General features: G+C 38.1%; 1 protein-coding gene across 3 annotated transcripts in view; it reads right to left on the bottom strand.

The window, feature by feature from the left end:
• The window catches only part of mgat4c (mgat4 family member C), a 128747-nt gene extending 109239 nt beyond the window's left edge, over positions 1 to 19508 (bottom strand). For all 3 annotated transcript variants that reach the window (XM_026175017.1, XM_026175021.1, XM_026175018.1), the window contains exon 1: positions 18723 to 19508. The gene's annotated coding sequence lies outside the window, so the exon portion shown is untranslated. The remainder of the gene's footprint in view (positions 1 to 18722) is intronic.
• Positions 19509 to 26448: the final 6940 nt, after the last annotated feature.

Genomic DNA, 26448 nt, shown 5'->3' with positions numbered 1-26448 from the left:
TTAAACCTGTGGTGAGCTTTGAATAATGCGACTATCAACTGGCCTAATTTTTTTTCATTATTGTAAATGGTACTTCATTAGTCATGCACAATAATGAATACTCAAACTTTCTTCTCACGCCTAAAGAGGAGACTTTCAAGGTATTTAGAAAGATCCTGCAAGATGCTAAGTCCGTGGACTCACGCAGTTGCTAGGCAACAGCAAGGGCACCAGTCCTTTTTCGGGAAAACAACTTCACTGTCCAAAATAAATAAAGATAGAAGGAAGACACCATGAACCTCTTGAGCGGGGTTAAGTCGCTGGGAATAACACTCAGTCAACATCAAGTACTGTGGCTGCAGAGGCCAAAGTGGTTTTCTTATGTTTAGTATCGAGACTCTTTACTCTTACGAAGGAAAGAAACATACAGAATAGCAACATTTTCTAAAAGGATTACAGCGTGTGAGTAGGACAATGATGACCTATTAAGGTCAAATCTTACATTTCATATTTTGAAAACAGCAATACATATTTCTGTTTTTCCAAAATGGAGTTAATTGTTTAGGGTGTAAAATGTAAATTGTGTTGATGGTTATATCCTTTTCATCATGAAACAGTGAACAAATACCCTTAGAACAGATCAAAAGGCTACTATGCTACTAACAACAGTAAAAAGGACTCCTTATCAAAGAAGCCTGGCTTTATCTCATTAAAACAGGCAAGAAAGTGAGAAAAAAAATCATTTCCAAAGGGATATGAAACAGTTTTACCCATATTTGCTTTGTTATTTAGCTAGCACAGCTCAAATTAATTACTCTCATCTTCTTCACTCTATTCATTATTCTAGCAGTAAACACATTAGTCAAATGAAATGTCTCTGAGCACACCTGGCTTTCTTATCTTTTCTGCTGTCGACAACAGGGTGGTTCAGCTTTTTTACATGCTGTGAGCCGAGCATTAAAGAAACCCAGTGCCATTTATGGGATATGGTACCTGCCGCCTATTCAACCGATACCTGCCTCCCAGGAAGCCTTAATGTATGAGATTTGTCAGTGTCAATTTCCCAGTTAATCTCTCTAGTCCACCTCGCTGCTGCCTCTGCCGCCCATTCATTCCGCTGCTCTGTCTCTATCTGCTCACACTATCCTACGCAGGATACAAAGGCAACGGGAAGCCCAGGAATAGGAACTACCTCAGTGGTAGATGGTGCTGCAAAGTAATCCTGCATCTGAAACCTGCTGAAAACTGCTGGCACATGGCCTGAATTTTGAGGCGCAGTCTGAACATTCCTTTGCAGCAAACACTGAAAATAGAGACTATAAAAAAGTCAGACTATAAAAATGTCATTTATAACCTACTGCGGTCGAGGTATTGTTACTGAACATACCAATTTGTTGTGGTCACAGAAACACACTTGTACACTATATTGTCAGAAGTATTCGCTCACCCATCCAAATCATTGAATTCAGGTGTTCCAGTCACTTCCATGGTCACAGGTGTTTATAATCAAGCAGCTAATGATGAGGACTGCTTCTACAAACATTTGTGAACGAATGGGTCGCTTTCTGGAGCTCAGTTAATGTCAGCGTGATCAGATGTCTCATGCAACAAGTCAAGTCATGATATTTCTTCATCATTATATAATATTCCACAGTCAACTATTAGTGGTATTATAACAAAGTGTAAATGATTGGGAATGACAGCAACCCAGCCATGAAGTGGTAGGTGCAAAATCACAGAGCATGGTCAGCAGATGCTAAGGCACAGTGTGCAGAGGTTGCCAACTTTCTGCAGAGTCAGTCACAGACCTTCAAACTTCATGTGGTCTTGTGGGTAGTTAATGAACAGTGTGTTAAGAGCTTCATGGAGTTTGTTTCCATGGCTGAGCAACTGTATCCAAGCCTTACATCATGAGGTGCAAGCGTGTCAGATGCAGTGGTGATGTGCGGTTGTTTTTCATGAGGCTTTGGCCCTGTGTTCCAACTAACGAAACTCCTAATGCTCTTAATGGTTCAGTAAGACAATTTCAAACATTTCATGCTCCTAACTTTGTGGGAATAGTTTGAGGATGGCCCCTTCCTGTTCCAACATGACCACATACCAGTGCACAACGCAAGCTCCGTACAGAGTTGGATGAGTGAGTGTGGTGTGGAAGAACTTAACTGGTCTGCACAGTCCTGACCTCAACATAAAAGAGCATTTTGAGATTAATTAGAGTGCAAACTGCAAGCCAGGCCTTCTCCTTCACAATCAGTGTCTGAACTCACAATTGTACTTCTGGAAGAATGATCAAAATTCCCATAAATACACTCATAGACCTTGTGGAAAGCCTTCCAAGAAGAGTTGAAGCTGTTATAGCTGCATAGGTTGGGCTGACATCATATGTGTGTGAAGGCAGACATTTGTTTTATCTGCGTTATATGTATGCAATGTATGCAATATAGGGTACATTAAGGTTGGCTAGTCCAACAATCAATTAACATATTTGTGAAGGTGTGTGTGCAAAACATCCTATAAAAACAAAATATTTACATCTAATCCTGTATTAACAGGTGGAATGTCAGCCAAGGTTTAACTGGTATTTGTTTAATTGAAAGTGCTCCGGTGTGTTTTTCAATACCGTACTCATAATCTATAAATATAGGTTTGGAGGAGGACTGAATGTGAATGCTGTGTAAGTAGTATTGATACAGAACAAGATTCATTGCTGTCAACTATTTTCATATACATGTTTATATCCATTTTTGGTTCATGTAAGCTCAGAATAAGCTGCAAAAGTGAAACACAGTGAAGCTGAAGCACAAATTATGGATAAACTGCTAATCAATACAGAAAGAGGAGCTTTTTGCTAAAAATGCATTACTTTGGCTCCTGAAATGCTAACGTGTTCTTTTTAAAAGTGTCAAATCCCACTGTTACTCAAGAGCAGAGAAAATGTTTATTTCAGCAGCAGACTAGAATTTGGCAAGCAGAGAAGTATAATTTGCCTTAAAATCTGCAATGTGAAAAATGCTAATTTAGCCTAAATTAACAAAACTCATGCTTTCAACTCATTAGTATTGGACACCTTTATAGGACACCAACATACTTGAAGGCTGCCAGAAACATTGCAGCACTGATAAAACAGAAATTAAAACCTTGACTGAATTATTTATTATAATTAGTTACAAACTTCTGACAATTACAATAGCTAAGCTAAAATAACTGATACTATCCCTACTGCTCCAGGTAAAAACCCTGCTTAATATTTAATAAAATGAATCCTTTTTCTATATAGACATTTCCTTCAGCTATAGCTATTGTGCTGTTACTTTATACTTGCTTTACAAGCTCTGAAAATACCTGTGATTGCCCAAAGTCTCACATCATCAACTAGATTTTCTAAAACCGAAAAACACAGCCCATACACCACTCAGACCACTTGAATTAGCATAATCTAAAGGGCCTTTTTCTTTCAGGGGCAATTGATGCCAAAAACATGTTTTCTAGCTATTTTCACTGTAGACAGAGCCATACCGATTGTTGTGGGCATCTATGCACTCATCTAATTACAGAAACAACACCATAAAGTTCATATATCCTGTTGATCATCCATTTAGCTGTATACTAACTTTATACATGTTCTCTATCATCATGACGTTATTTACTTTTCTGACTGTATTCTGTTAAAATCTGTAGCAAATTTAGCTCAAGATGCGTTTAGACTTACCATGGTTTGCTGGCCACAAAGCCTTAAGATGCAGAAGATGACACTAAATCTAACAACGAACAAAAGAGAGAGATCTAGTACTATTAATGTTAGTATTCAGTAAGAGTTGATTCATTGGTTTAGTTTTGAGCTCACCGATTGGCCTTCTTGGATTTAATGATTGATTTTTACCTACTTATAGCTATATATTTATTGCTGTTAATAGCTTATTCTTCTACAGCAGCGCACAGTGTGTTCACGTCTAATGAGTAGTCCAGGCATTTAGTGGAACTTTAGTTTGATATCTGTTCTGAGCGTGCGTAATCGCACTCATGAGTGAAACTGACTAACTACTATACTCCCATTAAGTTTCAATATTGTAAATTACTTGTAAATTAAGATATACCTTAAAGGCTTCCAATTCATTCACAGCATCAAAGAAGGTAACAGATGCCTGTGATGGCTATAATTAGTTGAATCTTGCAAACATTACCCGTCAAATTTTTTTTTTTTGCAATATTGTAAATGTTTTCATATGGTAAATGGCCTGTATTTGTATAGCGCTTTTACTAGTCCCCCCTAGGGACCCCAAGGCACTTTACACACCCAGTCATCCACCCATTCACACACTGGTGGAGGCAAGCTACAGCTGTAGCCACAGCTGCCCTGGGGTAGACTGACAGAAACAAGGCATATTGCACCATCAGCCCTTCTGGCCAACACCAGTAGGCAGTAGGTGAAGTGTCTTGCCCAAGGACACAGCGACCGAGACTGGCCGAGCTGGGGCTCGAACCGGCGACCTTCCGATTACATGGCGAACTCCAAACTCTTGAGCCACGATCGCCCCAGCATAGTATTGGTAAAGTCTGTTTCACATTTAATTTTAATGTTAAAACAGAAATCCATTAATCACAGCATAACAACTATGAAGACTTTGAACTACATCTATTCATTCCTTTTGTTCTGCTTCACTTTCATTAGAAGTAATGCTAAAATCTGTCAGCAAATCTGAGCTCAATTGTGCAGGAATGTACTGAAATGAGGCTTTTATAGCCATTTATCTTATCTCCCAGTTCCTACAGAGGTTTTTAAAGTCTTGTGCTGTGCATAATACCTGACCTGTCGATCTGATCCATTCAGCTGAGGACAAATTGTGATTAAAATAACTTCAATTCATTAGCTACTTATTTTAAATGCACTGTAATGTCCTTTTGGAAAGGCATGGCTTTAACGTGTCCAAAAATACCTAAAATTCTTTAGATAAGTGACTACTGGCAGCTCTGTCTTACACTGTAATTTTAAAATGGCACAATGATTTATTCCCCACTAAGCATAAGGCCATCACTTTGCTGCATATGACATTATTGCTCATTCAAGGCTGTCTGGGGAGAAATTATGATGCCTTATGATGTTCTATGAATTAAACCCATAGAAGTGATGCAGGGCTGACGTTAAATTCAAAGCACGACAATTTTTTTTATTCCAAGCTCACCAGGCTCTGTGGGGGAAACCTGCTAGGTACAGAGGAGAGTCAACAGTTTTGTGAATGTTATGTAATACATATACCGTATATATACAGTATTGTACAAAAGATTATTGAACCACTACTTCTAATGTGGTATTGAACAATAGTTCTCCAGGATATCTGAAGTCTGAAGTTCAATGCTTGTCTTTGGATATTTGCTGCTTTTTGACTGGTTTTCAGTGCAGTAACCAACCATTTTCAGAAGAATGTTTTGCTTGCTTGTTAAGCCACTTACAAAACTGACCTATGAATTGTTCAAGAAAAATAACCTAACTCAAGTTGGTGTGCTTTGTCTGCACATAACAAAAAACATAGCAAAGTACCAATTGGGAACTTTGTTAATAGCAGCCTGCTGCAAAAAACATATTTTGTCCCCATTTCATTAGCTGAACCCATGAGAAATGGCAAGAGGATAACAATGTTTGACAGCCATAAAATAGTATTTTTGAATACTCAAGCCTCATCAGAAATGGTCTCAGTTGGATGGTGCCCGTCAAGAAGCCATTCTTAAGGAAAGGAAATAGCCTGAGCTATACCAAATACCACAAGAAATGGAAGAAGAATCCAAATTTGAACATTTTGGCTGAATATGTACAGAGGAAGTCAGGAGAGAAGTACAACAGCGAATGTCTACAACTATATGTAAAACACAGTGGAGGCTCTGTCATGGTTTGTGGCTGCTTTCAGCCAGTGATGTTGGTGATCTTGTGAAAACTGGCAGAATTATGATTGTAGAAAAATGACATCAGATTTTAATCCACTGTGTAATACCATCTAGAAAATGTCAGATTGGCAATGGGTTTTTTTCAGCATACTGCCAATGCAGTAAAGGCATACCTGGATAGAAAATGCACACAATGAAACACTGTGAACATCCAGCCCCACCCAGATATTACTAGAGCAGCGTGAGATCGTCTTGGCAGAGAACACAAAAAAGGAAGACAAAATCTGAAGAAGAGCTTCAGAGTATCCTTCAAGAATCTATTTCTAAAGACTACTTGAAGAAATGAGAAGAAAGTTTGTCCAACAGAGTTTCAGAATCAGAATCAGAATACTTTATTAATTCCGAAGGAAATTATTAGGATATACTGAAAAAACAAGGTGGCGATAACAAATATTGACTTTCAAGCTCATTAGTCTTGTACCAACTTTGTTTTAGCCATATATATTGTATTCCCTTGTATGATTGCATGTTTCAATAAACTGCAGCACCAAGTTCCCATTTTTCAAGGAAAACACAAAGAAACAAAGGGTAGCTCAAGAATAGTGAATAGTGCTGTGCATGTTTTCAATGTGGTCTGATGATCATTGATTTATGACAGAAAATTCTCCCCCATTAAACGTAAACTCTCCTGCTATGTTGAAAAAAAATCCTTCAGTATTCTTTTTTTTTTTTTCATTTCAGTTGTAGTCGGTGAGTTAAATTCAGATCTTTACATTGAAATAAAGAGTACACCTAGGAGAAATATGTAAACTACTTCTAAAACCAGATTACGGTTCCAAAGTGTTCAGCAGGGACAAGCCAAGTGTGCTATTCAGAGAACGCACATTAAAATGATAAATTGCCAAGTGCACATGTTACCATTTTGTTTTTCTCATTTACTCTTCACTGTTGAGATGGTCATAAAAGCACTGCAGCTTTGAGCTGTACATTACCATATAATAATGCTGCTAAACTGCTGTGGGAATTCGTTTTAATGGGCAAGAAAACAATTTTCCAGTAAAGTCCTACATCCAAACTACTGATAACTATAAGAATGGACTGCAGTAATAAAGCAATCACTGGCCAAATAGCTGACCCTAGAGACTTGGCTGTGGCATTTGTGTTACTCATTATAGCAACTCTGACAATAAAAGCTATCATAGCAGCAAAACTTCACTCTCTAATCATTTCAGTAGCTTTTCAAATATTTTAAAAATTAACATTTTGCTTGGAAAAGGATGTTTTTTTTTCATTTTAAAGATATGAGCAACACTTGTTATGTACACTTATTTAAAGCAACATTTTTTCAATATTTCTCTTCTCACAACACGTACACATGCACATGACAACACTATACATAATGTAAACATGTCAGGTGATAGGATAACAGTGAAAAACATTAACACAGCCCCCTCTGCATTCATGCTTAATTCCTGTTCAAACTAAAATGGGAGAAAATATTATCAGTGTTGTCGTAAACAAAAGTACAAATCCCTGCTGTTATGGCAGTCATACTGAGAGACTTCTGATGTTTCACAGTCATTTCCATTCCACAGCCAGCATTTGCATTTGTTTGATTTCCAGCAGCAGTCTGCAATGCCTCTTTGTGCAACAATACAGACACAAATAAATTAAGATCCGTCCTTCCTGGCAGAGATTATTTATCTCCCTACTCAAGCTGTCTGAACTTCGAAAACACAGCTTCAAGTTATTCATTGCTATTCCCATACTCATCGCCCACTGCCTTGACAGTAAAGACTACAGTCGTCTCCACGCCTGTGCATGTTTTTGTAAAATAAAAGTCTTATACAACTGCTAATAAAGAATTTGTTTTGCTTGCTTTGGTGTGCAGATGCCGCATAAATCATTGTAATGTAATGCATGCCTATAGCTATAACCCCACCACTAATCCTTCTGCAGAAAATCAATTTTTCACTTTGGCCTTAGCTGCCCTTAGGAAGACAAATCACAAAACTAGTCAAACCAGCGATCAGAATCAAACAGACTGGATTCAGACAGAGGACGGTATAATGCCTCTTGTACAATCAGTAACAAGTCGCTGCCTCAATGCCATGCCATTTCATTCTCATCACCCTCTTAAAAGACAAACATTGTGTAATTAGGATGATTAAGATGAGCAGAGACTAAAGGCCAACAGTGTTAACATAGCTTGAGATAATAAAAGGATTAGGGGTGATTCACTTAGAGAAGCTTAATGGGTTTTTAAAATAGAAAACAGGAATTCATTAGTAAATGTGATTGGCAGTTGAAAAATCAGTGAATTTAACAGCGGAGAAAATAAAACCGCGATTAACATAGCAGGCCTTGTTGTTGAAGAGCAAAGGCTGGAAGTCACTTATAATGTCACAAAGTCAGCTGCACAAAAAAAAAAAACAACTTTTAGGAAAACAGCGAGCAGATCCGCAGCAAGCAGATGAGCACTGACCCAAACTGACCCACTTCTTCCTGATTTATGGTTTATGGTCCCTCAGCAGACACAGCTTTGTTGTGGGGGGTCATAAATCTCCCGCACCTCAGAGCTGATCAGCTGACCCTCCAATCCTGGCAGCCGTCCCCTGCTCACAGGCCTGTCCTCCGGCCGCAGCCCAGCTCTCAACACAAAGCAGAAATCACCCGAGCCACAAGCGCAGGCAGTTAATCACCATGAGCAGACAATAGTATGAAATAGAGTCAAGCAGGCCAGGAAGGCAATTCATTGCTATTGCTAAAGGACTCGGCGAGACAGCCGAGGTTTACCTGTTTGGTAACTTCTGCAAAGTTAAATGAAGTTTTCGATGTATGGAATGAGCCAGTGCAGGTCAGGGTAAGAGGGGCTGAGCTTGAGGTACGTGAAGAAACCTCACTGGAACGACAAGACAAATATGACGCGATGATACAGCTTTGTATTTATGCCTCCAGCCATGTTTGCAAAGGTAAATGTTGGACGTAAAATAAGGCATCTTAATTAATTTGATGAACAGAGCACATGACTCTGAGACTAAAAACTTGGGTCATCAAACATTGCACATCGCAGCACGACTATGCAGGTTAACTGTTGCAGCATGGAAAGCACCATATGTCTCAGATGACTTATTACGTCTGGATCAGACATAATGACATCTTGACAATGTCAGTGGCAAAAGAGGAAAAAACAAAAGGAAATTACAGAGTGGAGGAGCAGAATACTGAACACCACAGGGACATCAGGGATTTTCATTTGAAAGGGAGCAGAGGCACAGTGTGAGATAGAGAGACACACAGCCAGAGAGCACTCGGATATTCCTCTGTTAAGACAATGAGACTAGGAATAACATACATATGGAGCAGCATGCAGAGAATCGAACCACGTCGCTCATTCGCAGCAGCACCATCATGAAAATAATCAGCACACACTCACCTGCCTAAAGCATGTAAATGCACCTCTGCACTCAGTCATTCCTACCGTGTTTGTATCGTGAGGGAGCTCTGCTGGTGCTCTGCGCACGCCACCAGTCTAAATGATCTCCATGATTCATGCGGGAACAGATAATTGGCGTTCAGAAAAGTGGGATAAACAATCATTGTAATGGCAGTGAGTAGCCTGGCAATAGTTTTGTGTTCTCACTTCTGCGCATGGACATTCTTTCTTTCATTATTCTGTTCCACCCCCCCTCCAGTCTGTCTCCTGCATCTGCTGACTAGCTCAAGAGCCCCCACCCACACTCCAAAAGTCCCACCACACCTTCCTCTTTATCCCTCACAGCCTTACTCTCCTCATCAAGGTGTCACTAACAGCTTCTGCAAACCATGGTTTCTTATTGGTTCATTCCACCTTATTCTTCTCCGGTCTCCTGTTTTGCTGTCTTAAAGGAACAATGTATTCACACCCCCTCAACCCTGCCCCCTCTCTGTTCTTGCAGCTCACAAAGTGTGTCATGATGAGAAGTGTTGGGCAAAACTAATTACAGTTTAGGGGTTGAAGCAGCGGGACAGACATCCATAATTCATGAGCTCAATTTAAAGGGTGACGGCAGATGTGTACCTAAAGTAGCGAAGCTTGCAGAAGGAGCAATATTAGGTTTTCTTAGAGACACCCTGTTGACACTGTGTATGTGTGTGTGTGTATCTGGCGATATACACGGCATAAATGAAAGGCTATCGAGTAATCTCCTGCATTTATCAGTCTTTTGGCAACTGAACAAATCTGTCAGCATCAAGAGGTCTGGAGGTATGTGTGGCCTCTAACTAATTCAAACAGGGAAATCATATTTTTCAAAAAAGAGACAAGTAAGCAGTTAGATAGCAGTGTGATTGGTAGAACAGCTCTTACGTAAAGGAAATGTGTCCATTTATGATTTCTTCATCAAATCTTCTTTCCACAAAAACAATATATTGTTCATATATCAGTCATTAGGCATAATAATAAAAGGTAAATCAGTGCTTTTTAATGTAATACTCAGGTCAAAAATAACAGAAGTTATTGATTTGGTTTGTTCTTAAGGTTTGATGTGTTCAAGTCATTCAAGCATCCTTCCAACCATTAGATGCACCTCTTTTTTGTTTTAAATTGCTGTGTAAAGAATATGACATGTAAACCACTCCCCTGGTGCTGGGCATGTTTAAGCACATTTTCTATTTTGGTTTAGGCCCAAAATACTAAGGGTAATCTTCAAAACATCAAGTTTTCCAAACAGCGTCATCACAGTTGGACATTTATTTAAATCCAGCAATGTAATCTCACTGAATAGGGATGTAGAGGCCAGCTCTTTAATCCCTTAAAATTTACCCTTTAAGGACTGAAAATATTTTGTTTGTTGGACAGTGAAAGTAGTGCACAGTGGTACATAGTGACTAATGTTATTAAATGTTGTTACTTAGTAATGAACTAGTGTTACAATGCTAATTTTATCATCTTATAACCATTTAAACCAAAGCTTTGAGCTTTTAAAAGATGAACAAATGGAGCAATTTCAAAATAAAGCTACAAAAAACTGAAGTAACAAGGGCTCCACCTGAACAGGAGGCTATGACAATGTAAGTCTTGACAATATTTGTGTTCTATTAAAAAGGAAAAAGAAATCAAATATATCAAATTCAAACGGCTTCAGGTGTCATTGTCAATTACATTGCTAAAGACTCGATGTCAAATATAACTGTGTAACAATCACCTACTAAATGTATTTATTTGTAAAGCTCCTTTTGGTTGCTCCCTGGTCACCACAGTGAGTGACTTCACATGTTTAAATTTGGGTTTGAGATGTCCTTCCTAACACAACTCCAAAAAGGACTGTGTGCCTTGAACCAGCAACCTGTATTATTCAAATTATTCTGTTAGAAATGTGTCAAAATATTTTAGGAAAATTTACAGAAGCACATTATGAATCAAATCCAGCAGAAGTCTTCAGACTTACACATACTGTCTGAACACCTGTGTTACCTGAAATTACACTGATAAATTAGTGATGGCAACGAACAGCTTCAATTGCAGGTGCATCAACTGTGCTATTTGAATTTCCTTCCCAAGGCACCTTGTGCATATGCTGAGCTTTGCAGTTTGCACCTTTTGTCAATCTGAGCTTTTAGTGAGCAGCTTTTAATAGCTCACTCAGACCTATTAACTGAAAATACCAGCACATGCAGCCACTTCTTCAGTCATTTATTTGATAATCCTTGTGACTCTATTAGGAGAAAATCTACAAGCAGTTCATAAAAGCTTTAATGTGTCCTGGAATGTGTTTTGCATAACACCTGCATAAACTGGCAGCATTTGTATATAAATGATTCACTCGGAATATTAAAAAAACAGGCTGGCCCACGATACTTTTTACCACTTTTAACAGTTTTAACTGTTAAGTGTGGGGAAGTAAAGCAAAACTTCTTAGGACGAAATTAACCAATCAAACTCAACTTTAAAATATTTACCTCGGTTGAATTTCCAAACAGAAATGTATAGCAAAAAAACTATTTTAGGATAAATAAACAAATAAATCAAGAAGACAGGCAGCGTCAGTTGCCTTCAGGTCCACATCTGCACTGTCAATGTTAGTGCACCTACTCTTGCTGATCAAAGCTGCTTGTGTCTTCATCAGCAGCTGGTGTGAAGATTTTCAAAAAAGGAATGGCAATATGGTATGGTTATGCAACCTATTTCAACCAGCACTCCACCCTATTTTCCAAACAAACACAGCTTGCCTTTGGTCTTATTTCATTGTCATTGATGCATATTTCATAAGGGAATTCACTGTCTTGCTTTGATTCTTCGGCACTTCGGTGCTGCTGTCTAGCAATACATTAGTGCCCATTATCATCTTTATCAGTCTTTATCAGAGATAGCAAGAAGTCTCTTACAACTCTAATACACTGTATATTACATCTCAGCTCTGCTCTCTAAAATGCTCTCTAACTGTTAGAATAAAACACACCGCTAAAGTAATTTCATACACTTTAAACAGACCTGATGCATTTAAAAAATGAATATTTAGAGACGTGACAAAGTAAGTACATGAAATTGCTGACTAACCTGAAAAAATAATTTAGCTATGTGCAATGTTTAAAGTCTTTCATGCTTGTGCTACACATTTTAACATCCCCCACAAGAGGTTCCATGTTGACTAGAAAATTTCATAATCTTACCTCGTTAATGTGCTTAGACTGATTATATCCCTAAAAGAAATTGTACACTTCTTGATCAATTTCAACTTTAGGAAAGAAGACCTCACATATTAAAATAGTTTCTGGTCCACAGCAAACATGTTTAATGTTGTTGTGACAGAAAGTCTCTGTGATCCTTCCACTTAGAACACATTACTTTAAAAAAAAAAAAACCCTTTTACTGGCACCCATGCATATCTTCGTTGTGAATGTTTGGTAACAATAACAGTAGCAGAGTGCCTACAGAATAGTTTGCCCTTGAAACGACTGAGGTTCCACTTCTGAACAAACTAGCAGTTGTTTGAAAATTGTAGATGATGTTCCCCACAGTGTAATGCTGTCTTGCTCCTTGGTATTCACATCATTTTATGAAGCAAGCGTTGGGTGTAATCACATTTTTCAGTAAAGCAGTAATGTAATGCGTTAATGTACAAAATGTACTAATTACACTCCAGCTACAATTTGTTACTTGCATTAGAAAAGCTTCTCAGTTACCTGCATGATGGATGCGTAGAAAGCAAAAAAACATCAAACAAAGTTGCCTTTTTCATTCTGCTTCAATCATCTGATTTCATTTCATGTGCAGGACGGGGGTAATAGTGGGGTGGTCTACAGTTTTTCAGGAATGGAAATATGGACATTACTTTTACTTTTATTGCACAAAAGCACAATAGCACAATGATAAAGGGCAAACAGCATTAAGGGTGGAAGCAACTGTATTGTCCTGCAATCATAACTTGAGCTCTTTGCAAGCATATGCACAGACAGTACACTAACATACTAGCCAAGCTAGCCAAGAGCACAAAGTGATAATAAAGCTGAATGCTGACCCCAGTTCAGCAGCCAGAGCCACAACTTCAACAGGTAACAAAGGCAGTGATGAGCAGTGAGGGTTACATGTTTTGGGTTCATACGTAAACACTACTATCATTAGGATGGGAATCTGTGTTGTTGTGAAGAACTGTTGCCTTGGGTTTATACTGTCAAATGATAATTGGGAGACAATACACTTCAGGTTATTTTTATTGACTTGATGAGTATAAGAGTATGGTTAGTCATTACATCAGATTTTTAATATGCACAGTTTTGATTAGAATTAAATGTTTTATACATTATGGTACTACAAGCCAAACCCAATAGGCTGTATATCAGAATTACAAAGAGGCACTGTTGGGTGATGACTATATTCCAAACACAACAGATAAATCCTTTAAAGAAAATTTTGGTATTTCTTTTTGTTTTGTAAATTTGTAAGTTGTTAATAGGATATTGAACCAGTATTGATTGCTATGTTTGCCACAATTTAGAAAAAGAGTAGCCACATGCGATTTGTTTTTTACTCTAACTTGACTTTACTGTAGTCTCTCTCTACACACACACACACACACACACACACACACATATATATATATACACATACCTTTCCACTTCTCTTTGCAGAGAGCCTTTTAGCTCTCTGCAACTCTTGTTGTCTTGTTGTCTTCCTGCAACAACTCAACTCCTGTGAGATTTCAGAGCAAGACTTCTACATGAGCTTGACTTCTGAAATATGTTAGACAGATCTCTGTAGTAATGCTTTCCATAATATTGATGTTTTGGCTCAACAATCTGAGCCTGTCACTGCAAAAAACAAGTACCTTTACTTTGACATGGACAGCTGTTCCATGGGATTACACTGACAGGACTTTGAGGTCATAATTATCTCACGCAATATAGAACCAATTCCAAAGGTTTTTTGGTCCATGTAATATATTAGACCATGAAAAATGCCAGAAAATGGGCCTAGTTTTAGAAATACCTAAATTTTCCTATAAAATGAATAGTCTATCTTCATTAATCTAAATCCAGCAATAAACTGTGAGCATGACTCTTCTTGGCCACCACTGGGCCAGAAGTCACATTATAATAAATGAGCAGCACAAGGAGAAAAACTGCAGGAAAATAGTTGTAGACAGGACAAAGGCAAAAGAACACTTCACTGAGTTTCGGGTCAGTCTCCAAACATAAGACTTAATTCAGCTAATAGGTATAAGTATTTTTCCTGGTATGGATTTAATAAGCTGTTCTTGCTTGAACTATTTTGTAGCTCAGTACTGTCACATTAAAGCCGACTCTTTCTGCTATGGTTGGAAAAATTTTTTTAAAACATGTAACCACAAGTGGATTCAATTCAAATAGCTTTAATTTGTTTGGGACTTTTTTTATGTCATGCAACTTAACCCTTGTGTGGTGTTCGTATTTTTGTTACTCAGCCAGTGTTCATGGGTCTGGTGGACCCGCTAGAGTTTTGGCTTTCCAAATTAACACTATCAAACAATTTTATGTTAAATTACTCAACAGATGTTTACTTCATCCCAATTACAAGACATATGAACAGCAAACATGGTTAATTTTTTCCCTTTACCTTTGTTAGATCACATTTATGAATTAATGTGCTTCTCGTTTTTCTTTTATATAAAATATTATAAATAAATCAGTTATAATCAAGTGGAGTGAGTGGAAAGACACAACACATTTACACGTGAAAAAATAATTAATTGTTTAATTTTTCTTTTGAAAAAAACTGAACACGGGTCTCACAGACCCGAACACCATACAAGGGTTAAATACATTCATCCAAGTCCTGTACAATTTAAAATAAAACGTCAATTTTGCATTTAACTCCAGGAACAGCTGCCAACATTTAAGGTGAATTCAATTAAACACTCTGATATAAAAACAAAACAAAACAAAGAAAACATGCTGAGCACATGGGGCTGAATATTATACCCACAGCCAGAGACCCCTCCTCTCCTCTCTTAATAAACATGATATTCAAGCTTTGCATCACAATGCTCACTGAACCGGCTAAGCACTTGACAGCAACATCAGTGCATCTCTGAGTGTATGAATATACAGTCTGGATTCATGCCTAGAGTGTTTCATCTCCTTCCTGTGCTAATCTTGGCATCGATGTTAAGCATGCTGTAAGTAAAGTCCATTTTTTCACTCATTCAGCCAGCCAGGAAACCAGTCAGCAACTCAGTCATTCAGTCATTGCACTGACATTAAGATTTTTCTTCACAGCAACTGAACATATACCAGAGCTAAGATCCCACTATCACTGAAGCAGCCTTCATACTCCAACGCTTACGCCTCACATCCTTCATGTCACAGCAAAGCTCAGTGGCTGTCCAATAGATTCGAGCTGCCCAGAAATTCATGACCTGCGCCACCTCAGAAAATCAACATGGTAAGTCACTAGGGGGAATAGTATGGTCAGGAGGCAGACTAACAATTATTTATGGCATTTGTCTAACCTTTCACGGATAAATCAAGTGAGTGGCTGCCCAGACTATCTGAGCGGATGCTGTGGCAATTTTCAGTGTCTCCAGACAGCTAAAAGTTCAGTGCATCTTACACAGGGATAAAGTTACTCTTTTAAAAATCTAATTAGTGCTTCTTTTATTTTGGAAGCTGAAAACAGTCTAACGATAGGAGGGATATCCTCACAGCATTTTCAGTTGCGCTTGCCAGTTCTAGAAAATTCTCAAATAAGCTATAGTAAGAGTGAAGTTATACCGACAATGTTTGGAAAAAGACAGCTGAGAATGGATTCAAGTGTAAATGTCTTACTAGGATGGACACTTCCATCTTCACTACATAGAACGTCTGTATTAACTGTGGCAAGGCAACAGAAATAAGCCTGCATGTAATTCCATTCAGAAAGCAGAAAGGATTAGAGCATTTTAGGTTTACGTTCTGCCTGAGCACACAGTTTCTCTATCCTTTTAAAGAAGTATGACTTCATTTAAATTGCTTGGACAGTAGAAATGAATGTAAAAGCATGACTCATTTTTTTTGGGAGTCTAGTCATTTTATAAACTGGTGGAGGCGGAGGAGTGGAGCGGGTGGGGGGGGGTGTAGTTCCATTGTTGGTTCTAGCCTGACTTCTACTCCATGCTCACACTTAAGAGTGAGATTTGCCTAGTATTACAGTACCAAACAGGGCAGTGTAAAGTTTATGTTCATGAAGTCTTCATGTAGTAGGCTTGAACAGTGGGTCAGTGACCAGTCAGACAGCTTATGTAAATGTATGTACACTGTGATTTTTATTTGATGACTTCTGTGGAGTTGGCCCTGTCTCTTCTGCTGTCTTCTGGTTGACAATGTTTTTTTTATTTTATTTTCGAGCTGATAACAGTTGCAACATTATACACTGAATAATCAGAAATGTCCTACTTCACATATTTACACTGAGGACTGGACAATCAGAAGCACCATCTCCTGCAGTATGTAAGTGGATTATTTATTTATTTATTTATTTATTTATTTATTTATTTTTCTTTTTAATGTCATGATGAAGTGATGAAGTATTCTATTTTGTTGTTGTTGTTGTTCCATATATCTAATTCAAAGCCTACTTCCATGACCAAAGATGCCTTGTTAAAGCTGGGATAAGCAATATGTTATTCAAGAGGCCTTAGAGAGAAGTCGACTCTCTCTCCTCCTTTGGGCTCTACTTTCAGACTTGAGGAAAAATGTAGTGTCAGGCTGGCCAATTACAGGTCTTTTCAGACCAGATCAGATGAGTAAAATAAAGAAGTATAAAGAATACAAATGGAATAAAGATAGTCGCACACTGGGTTGAACATTCTGTGAAGCCAATCGCATCGGCTTTATTTTCACATATATTAGACATGCTTGTTTGATGGGAGGGATTTAGGAGAGAGGTGTCTATATATGAAATATATATATATATATATATATATATATATATATATATATATATATATATATATATACATATAGATAGATAGATATATAGATATATATATATACATACATATGTACACACATTGGGGTTTTGTTCATTTTTACTGTAGCTTTAAACTGAAAGCTACTGTATTTATAGCACAAGTTTTATACTGGTTTTTGTGCGTCTCTTCAGTTTTTCTGTAAAAATGAATTCATTCCAAATACCAGTGATTTCACAAAGTGCCGTGGTAACAAGCTGCAGCTCATAGTGGGAGACTCGCCCCTCTGTGACCCCTAATGAGCCAGCAGCCTCCCGCCAGAGGAAGCCCGAGCCGCTGCTCTTGTAATGAGCTGCTGTTTTGCTACAGGCCTTTCAGATGAGCCATGGAGCTGTCATTCGCACCGCAGGCCATGAGCAACTCTGGCAGATGATGCAATTCTTTGATGACTTTAAGGACAATGCATGCCTTTGGTGAAGCCTTACTGTTAGAGTTTTAATTCAGCCTTTCAGAAGTGCAATCGCATCTTGTGCTTTTCATATTGTGGATATCATAGTATGTGACAAAGTTGTTCATGCTTTGAAATAATACACTCATATTCATATTTATTGCTCCTTTTATTGAGTTATATTATTCAGGTGATGCAGATGCTGTTTTGATTTGCAGAACAGTTTCAGCCAATTAAAATGTAATTATATAACCTACTGAATACTACAGTTACACAACGACTAAGTCTTTAAAATGTGAAGAAGTTTACAAGAAGACACACAAAAGAAATTGTCCAAACTTCTTACTTTGGTCAGAAAATAGTCCAAAGACATTTAATTTATAATAATAATTTGTGTTTTGTTTTTTTTTAAAATACCAAACCTTCATAACAACAAGCCTTTTGTAGAAGATTTTTTACATTTTTGAACAATTTAAAACGTGCTTGATATTCCAATAGATGGCTATGGTTTATTAACCTAATATCAATATTACCGAATTCTGAGCCATGATCTTTTAAATATGGCACAGCCCGAAGCTATGACATCGTATGTCACGGATGTTTATGTGATTTCTTTAGATTTAAAAAAAAGATAATAAATAAATAAATAAAAGCCTCCCACAGCGTGTTTTAAGACAGTTAAAGATGTGAACTCCTTCCCTCTGGTGCTGCCTGGTTGCTAGGCTGGATAGAAATTGCACACACGCTCTCCGAGTGTGACTTATTGCATTTTTGATGTTATCAGACACGCAACCCCACATGCTGTGACGCCTGTGCAGCGAGGGAGGCTGTAATGTGCAAAAGTTATGACTTGGTTCGCATCTCGGTGACATGCTGTGCAGAGCTTGATAAGAACCAGAACAAGCGTGCTGGTACAGTTATCAGTGTACCCACGTGGCCTTACCTTCAGCATCCGTCACCTCAACTGGATATCAAACCAGCCAACATCCCACAAACATGACATCTGCACTCACCTCCACACCGGCAGACTCTACCGTGGACCGAAGGCAGGTGTCAGCGGGGGCTCTGCAGAGCCAACGACCTCTTTGTTTTTCTCTTTGTTTCTCTTTCTTATCTTCTGATGGTTAGACTGGCGCGGACACCGGCTCCGATGCGCTTCGTAATCTCCTACGACAGAGCCCAGGGAGGCGGGCAGGCACCGTAAGAAATTTCTCTAACGACCGATGGACATTTGTTTTTTCTCTCACACGCGGTTTGATATTCTCTTTTAGCTCTAGTAAAAGACAAACTTTGCCAATTTCGAAGGTTATTTCTAAGCATAAAACATTGCTGCCACATCCCTAAGGTACCGCTGCGCTCCGGTCTGCTCTCTCCTCAGCTCCTCCCGGCAGCAGGCGGACAGGAGGGCGGTGCGACTGGGTTCGTGCGCTCCAGCGGTGCATGCGTGGCACGAACGCTCCAGGATTCAACCGTTATCACAAGACAGAGTGCATGTGTCCTATTCAAAATGCACCGATTATGAGACATACCTCACAGGCTATAACTCTCGGGTCCAGGGGCGCTGATAACATTTTAGGAGATCCCATCTCTGATCCAACAGAGATGAGCATTTGTCCAACCCCCCTCCTCCTCTGGGAGAAGTTTAACAAATAACAGCAATTTGCTTAGAAACCCTCTACATGATGTAGAGTGCGCCAGGTTAGAGAAGAAATCGTTGACTAAACTTAGAGCCATATTGCTCACATTTTTATGTGAAAGAAATCAATTCAGATCTCATTTGATAGTGACCTCTCAGAAATAACCTAAAGACCCTGAGCCCTGGATTGGAAAGCACTATCTTTTGCCATTTTCCATATATTCATATATTCATATCATTTATGTCTATCTATCTATCTATCTATCTATCTATCTATCTATCTATCTATCTATCTATCTATCTATCTATTCAATAACTGAAATCGCAATACATTAATAAGTGGGAAAAAGGATTCAAACCATCTTTAACTGATTTATGATGACAGCTGTCAAATTGAAAAATAATTTGATTGTGTTTTGAGCCTGTATAGTTTCAGACTTCTGACTATATGTATAAATTGCTCAATATCTAAGCAGAAAATTAATCATCCATAAAATGTGACTTTGATATCAGCGTGAAAGCCCTGACATTAATCAGTAAAGAAATATGCAGCATGAAAATATTAGCCTGTTTATAATCACAAGTATCCATGGTGGGCCTATTAAGTCAAGCTGATTGGAAATTTTCACTGAAAATGACTTTGCACGAAAGAACACAGTCACTCAGAGAAAATGCTGGGTACCAGCTCACGCTCCATTTGAGGTCATTTTTGGGCTAAGCTGTTTATATGCATATTCATATCCTAATCACAAATACCTCAGCACACATAATTGAGCTAAATACTTTGGATATTATTATGGATAGAGAACTTAGTGTGACAGCAAAATAACATTAGGATATCCTGAGCCTATCCCAGCACATAATTGTGAAGGGAGCTTATACCAGATGGGAAACACTGTTTTCATGGCCCAAATGGAAATACTGAGCCTCCTGAATAATACTGGGGTGTAAATGTGCATGAAAATGCCTTCATTATAGCATTTAGTTGTGTATCACTGTTGATGTAAATATTTATTTTGTGGTACACAAAGAAAAACAGCCACTGTTACTTAGTACTATATTCCTAAATCACATCAGCGCTGCAAGTGATACAAAAACAGTGGGAAGTTTAGCTTGATAACAGTACATCTCTTAACATTTGGGCTTTGGCAAAGTTTTCATTCCTTTTCCAGCAGATATAATGTGGAAAATAGGACGTCTTTACTCAAGAAAAGCATTTCAGTGTATTTTGGTACATTTTTAAAAAACATTTTTTAATAAAGTTCACTGATGCAAGCGCTTCTTTTTTTTTTGTTTTTGTAAAAATTTATCATTTTCCGATTAAAATAAGGTAGCAAGAAAAATTAGAATTGCCTTCTCTGTGGTTATAATTTCATCCCCCCACATATTATGAGAATATAATATGTTCATATGATATGTGACTGACTGATATTCTTATGGTAACTGTCTGACTCCTAACCAGGAAAGTCACCAAAGACTAGTACTTTTAAACCAGAGACAGGGTGCTGTAGGTCTGTGCAGCTAAACAGACCGTCGGAGAATGCAGAAAGATGTGGTAGAGACTCTTACACTGACGTGAAATAGCCCTTCCCCCTCACAGTTTTGGAGGTTCTTAGAATAATGTAAACAGCCTTCCATGTTTAGTTCTAATACAGGGGCATGCTTGCAGTGTGGCATGGGCACAGGGGATCTGCCTTGTATTTTATGCATTCACACAAGCCTGTTGCTGGTCCTTTACAGCAGCCTCTTACATAATAAATGAGGAACGAACACAGCAGAGGGACTAACACCAACCCCAACAGTGGTCATCAACGACTGTTTCACTGTATATAACAAATGAACCACAGAAACATTTGAATTATTAATCCATTTTGAAACAAATTAAATGGTTACTGATAGATGATGCGGGTAAGGTAAGGCGATCTCATGAGTCGCATATAATCTTGTGTCACCGAATATTGTATTTTCTTGTATTTCACTTCTGACAGCAGTGTTGAAATATTCTACTGACAGGCAGGACTTCTTAACATGCATGTCCACATATTAGCCCTTAAAAGTGTGAACCATGAAATAATTGCTAAAGAACTCTAAATGTGAAAAGCTTAGTGTTACCTGAACCTTCTGACAAATGCAAAAAAAAAAAAAAATAGCAAAATATAAATTTGGATTTATTTGTATCATTTGTGCTACATCTGGTATCTTTATGCAATTTATTGCTTAAAAGTAAGTGAGTGTGTCAGATATAATGCATTTGGGGTTTTAGGTTTGAGTTTTCTGTAAGCATCAGTAGGATGTTCGACTTGCTTTAATGCCACTTTAAGAGTGCTGTGAAATTCATTATTGATAGAAGTGTTTTGTTTTGTTTTCTGATTAATTCACTGAGCAAATCCAAAATATCAGTCGCTGGTCCTCTGCTTAAAATACCTGATATATGAGAGGATAGGGACAAAGCTGTGTAAAGATGTAGATTAGATGACTTGTTGGATTGCTTTCCCTCGTAAAGTACAAATGGCTTAAGGATACCGTTTCAGGTTAGGATGCAAAACAGAGTTGACACAGGCGTTCGGCTGTTCTTTTGCGGGGGCTGCAGGGACTATTTCTGGACATGCTCCTATGATTCATTAGTGGGTGTTTGGAGGTCTGATGTGTCAAGATGTGTCATTCCACTAATTGTCATTCTGACTTATCCTAAGCCCTCTCCAGCCCCTCAGCTCTCAGCAGAGATTATTTCAGCACAAAACTAAGAAGAGAGAGAAGTTTTTATGCACCTCAGGGAAAGAGAATCTGGTTTGGCTCTCTTGAGGTTTAATAGAGCTGGACTACATACACATTTGATACTTTTCTCGACACTGAAATCAGATACTTCTTGTTTCCATGTCCAGGTCAGAGTTTAGTTTAAAGGGAGAAAATACTCAAATTATTTTATCGCCTGCATTCATAACTTGATTATCAACATAGATGTGACCTGATTTTTTTTAGTTTCTTTTAAAACGCTATGAAGAGCTTATGTTCTTATAAGCTTTAAAAAAAGCTCTATAAACTGTTATAAAAAGAGAACAAAACAACCAAACAAATCACACTCCATTTCAAAGGGGTTGCAATGTATGCCAATATAATATATACATGGCTGAGAAGAAAATTTTTGTTAACATCATTTATTGTTTTAAAGCCACCATCGTAAATATTCTACCAGGACGCGTTGATCACATAACTTCTTGTATGAGAAATGGCTTTGCTCTGATATACCAACTGTAAACAATTTAGCAGCAAGAAATACAAATATCTATCTATCTATCTATCTATCTATCTATCTATCTATCTATCTATCTATCTATCTATCTATCTATCTATCTATCTATCTATCTATCTATCTATCTATCTACACAGAAAAATTAAGAGCCTACAATAATACAGAGAAATCAGAAGACCCCCTATGAGCACACAGTGGGAAGGAAAAAGTCCCTTTTAACAGAAAGAAACTTCCATTCTCAGGGAGGGGCGGCCATCTGCTGCGACTAGTTGGGGTTAAGGGAGGGTGACAATGCAAAAGAAATTTCTTATGTGAACTAACTTCTGTTTCATGGACTTACATAATATCACGATAAGTCCTTTACTGCTTCGTGACTACTTTTACAAAAACAAATATTGTTAACACAACATCTATGAATTCTTCTTATCTTATCCTTATACAGAATAAAAATTATATTTTACTACAGACAGCTGGGTGGATAGAATGAGTTATGCAAAAATATTACAAACATGCATACACTATATTAAGTCCTGAGGTAAAAATGAGTAGATCACTTGAAGCAGAAAGCAGGCTGCACAAACTGGCCTCATCTGACATGATTTTACATCATTTCACAATGCCTGCAGATTATTGATCACAGCCTGATCTGATCGAAGACTGGATGGATCTCAGTTTGCCTTAGAACATTTATATAGATGAACATTTAGAGGCTTTCAGCTGTACGCTTGAGCAATCTATTGATATATGGACTGACAAAGACCAGTCTTTGGGATGCAATCCATCTCAAGCATGAAGCTGTGGGCCTGGTTGAAACATAACACCATCTTGCTAGTTCCTCCTCACACAAGTTTAATCCAAAAAACATCTTGTTTAAATGAGAAAGTATTATTCTCATCATTCAACAGTGTGGCTATCACCAAAAACAAAGCATGATGACATAGTGCAGTAATTACAGTAATGATAGGCCTGTGCTGTATTCACGTGAAAAAAGGACACTAGATACTCTGCATGTTTCAGCAAACCTCAGTAACCTACAGTACACAGCAAATATATTAAATTTGATCCATATATTCTTTCATAGAGGTTTGGCCCAGTCGCCATGCATTAATTTGAATTTATGGGTTTGTGCTTTGTGCAAAGTATGCAAAATATCTGGTCTATTTTTAAGTCCTTCCAGTAACTTTACTGTTGCCCTCTTAATATATCAATTGATTTCCTGGAATGAGTCATTACTGAGCTACAAAAGAGGGAAATTGATCTTACTTGTAATTAAAAAAGCTTAATTACCAATAATTAAGCTTTTTTATTTAACAAGAACCGTGTGCCTCATATCTCACAGAGCATGTACAATACAAGGTGTATTATGTGCTGAAAGGACAACACTAGATAATTCACGTCAGCCAAACAAACGCTTAACAAGAATTCAAGATTTCACAATAGAGGACGAAAGGCCCTTTTCTCCCAGTATCATTTGTGCAGTGAATTATATCTGGTAATTGGTCCGAACATCTTGGTTCACATTGTTTTCACTGCAGGAAGCAAGAGCAGGAGAGCTCCGCATTGAAAACTTTCCCAAGCCTTCTGCAAGGGGGATGTAAAGGAATCTTGTGAAGAGGTTAAGCCATTGTTAATTCCACAATGCTTAATCGTTCTCCTAAAATAACAGGGAAAGCATCATTCCGAGAACAGTTGCCAATGGAAAGATTAACTGGATTAGCAAACAGATGATGTGGCCGAGCAGTGATTGCTGTGGGTCTGAATTGTATCAGTGTGGAAAGTGTTTAGATCTATATTTATTAAAAACCCAAATCTCTACTTTAAAAAACAAAACAAAACGTGAATGCAACCGTTGTCAGTCACAGAGCGATGAAGACTTTTTAAAACATCTTTAAAACAAACTAATTGTGATTAATTTTAGACAGATGATGCACAAAGCAATGCCTGAGGAAGACTTTCATTCAACTCTGTTCCCAACCTTGACAGAGGAGATGGAGTCAAAATAATAGATTCTGTGGAGATATGGCTGGATTTTTTAAAATACACTGTAAATCTTTGGCTAGAAAAGCCACAGTGGGCTTGTTATGTTCTCTCCTTATGAATAACTGTGGAGGTCCAGAAGCCTTAATAACCTCACTAACTCAGTCTCCTCTCTTCCCCTATGTTATTTTGGTCATCTCCATACAGAGGAACACAAAGCGACCGTACCCCAGGGTTGCCATGAATAGGGATGTTTATGACAGTGTGGTACAATTTGTCACTCCTTAGCGCAACCTGTGTCCTGCAGGAAGCCAAATAATGATTTTAACTGCCCGTCTGAAAGATTGATCTTCCTAATCCTCCCCACCTTTCTTCCTACTGAAAGGTGCAAACTAATTTACGACAGGGCTGACGATGGGCATGCTACGCCTGTGAATGAATGATCTGGCCTCTAGCAAAAAGAGGTAATTTCCTCTTAATGTAGTGCCGTAAACATTTATCATCATGCTGAGCTGACAGCACATCGACACAACGAGGACTGTGCAAGTGCTTGCTTTAATCTGAGAAGATTTTTACCTTTGATTACTGGTGTGGCATACAATCACCACCCACCATGCTTGGCAAATTTTACCTTCACCAGTAATTGTTCATTTGGAAGGTGATGTAAATAAATGTTAAACCTTTAGGCTGCGGATGGGGACATTTTTAGACAAGTATCAGTAACTGCCACTTGGATACTGAAGAAATATTAAAGTATGGGGTTTAATAAAATGAGAGAAAGACAAGCAGAAATGCAAAAACTGAATGAGGCATGACGCTAGGCTATTTAATAATGTGATGTAATTATGTCGACAACCGAGCTTGTGTTGACACTTTGGGACAAGTAATATTCCAGTGAATTGGGGAAGCTAGAACTCTTCATTCAGCTCAGGGATAAATAATGTAGATTCACATTAACTTGCTCTGGCTGAGAGACTGAGAGAGAGGCATTTGCACATGAATATATAATGTGATGAAACAAAGGAAACACTTTAAATAATTGTGTACAGCAAGAGTCAATAAGAGAGACAAAAAGCAAAAAGACAAGAAAGGAGCAGAGGTTGTCCACTTCTGCTCTAAGCAGCTAACAAGGTCCATTTGTTGTAGCTCTACACAAGAGAACTGAAAGCATCACAAAATAACACAAAACAAAACACCCAAGAAAACTGTCATTGCTAACTGATATTGGCTACTAATGAATAATACTTCATCTGTATATGAAACATTTTGGGGGTCGTGAATCCATGGCATGTTATGTTAATGGTTTAGCAAGCAAATTTGTAACAGGCAGGCATAGACCAATATTAGCATATTTCTGTCAAACTGATGAACATATCTCTAAAGGATCTTTTGTTTTTCACACCACAAACTCTTAAAAAAATCTGGCCCTATAGCTATTAAATTTTTCTGTTTCTTCACTATATAATCATTAGCTTTTCAGCTTTTAGCTATTAGCTAAAAAATTACTAAAAAAAAAAAAGAAAAACCCACAGAAGCAAGATTAGTGATAATTAAGAGGATGGTCATAAATAGCAGCAATATTGTTTGTGTTCCATCCATTCGCTTCTGCTTATTCTTTTCAGGGTCACGGGGGGCACTGGCGCTATCCCAGCTGTCTTAGTGTGAGAGGCGGGGTACACCCTGGACAGGTCGCCAGTCTGTTGCATATGAGGTGCCGTAAGGGACATTATTACTGAAACGCTCTCACACAACTGAAACGCTCTCACACACACTACTGAAATTTTAGCTCTCACACACACTACTGAAACGCTCTCACACTGTGTGAGAGCGTTTCAGTAATAATGTCCCTTACGGCACCTCATAGTTGCAGGTCTAA

The sequence above is a fragment of the Astatotilapia calliptera genome, chromosome 7 (genome assembly GCF_900246225.1).
Source record: "Astatotilapia calliptera chromosome 7, fAstCal1.2, whole genome shotgun sequence".
NCBI lineage: Eukaryota > Metazoa > Chordata > Actinopteri > Cichliformes > Cichlidae > Astatotilapia > Astatotilapia calliptera.
The sequence above is the reverse complement of the archived record's forward strand: the minus strand, read 5'-3'. Positions and strand labels throughout refer to the sequence as shown.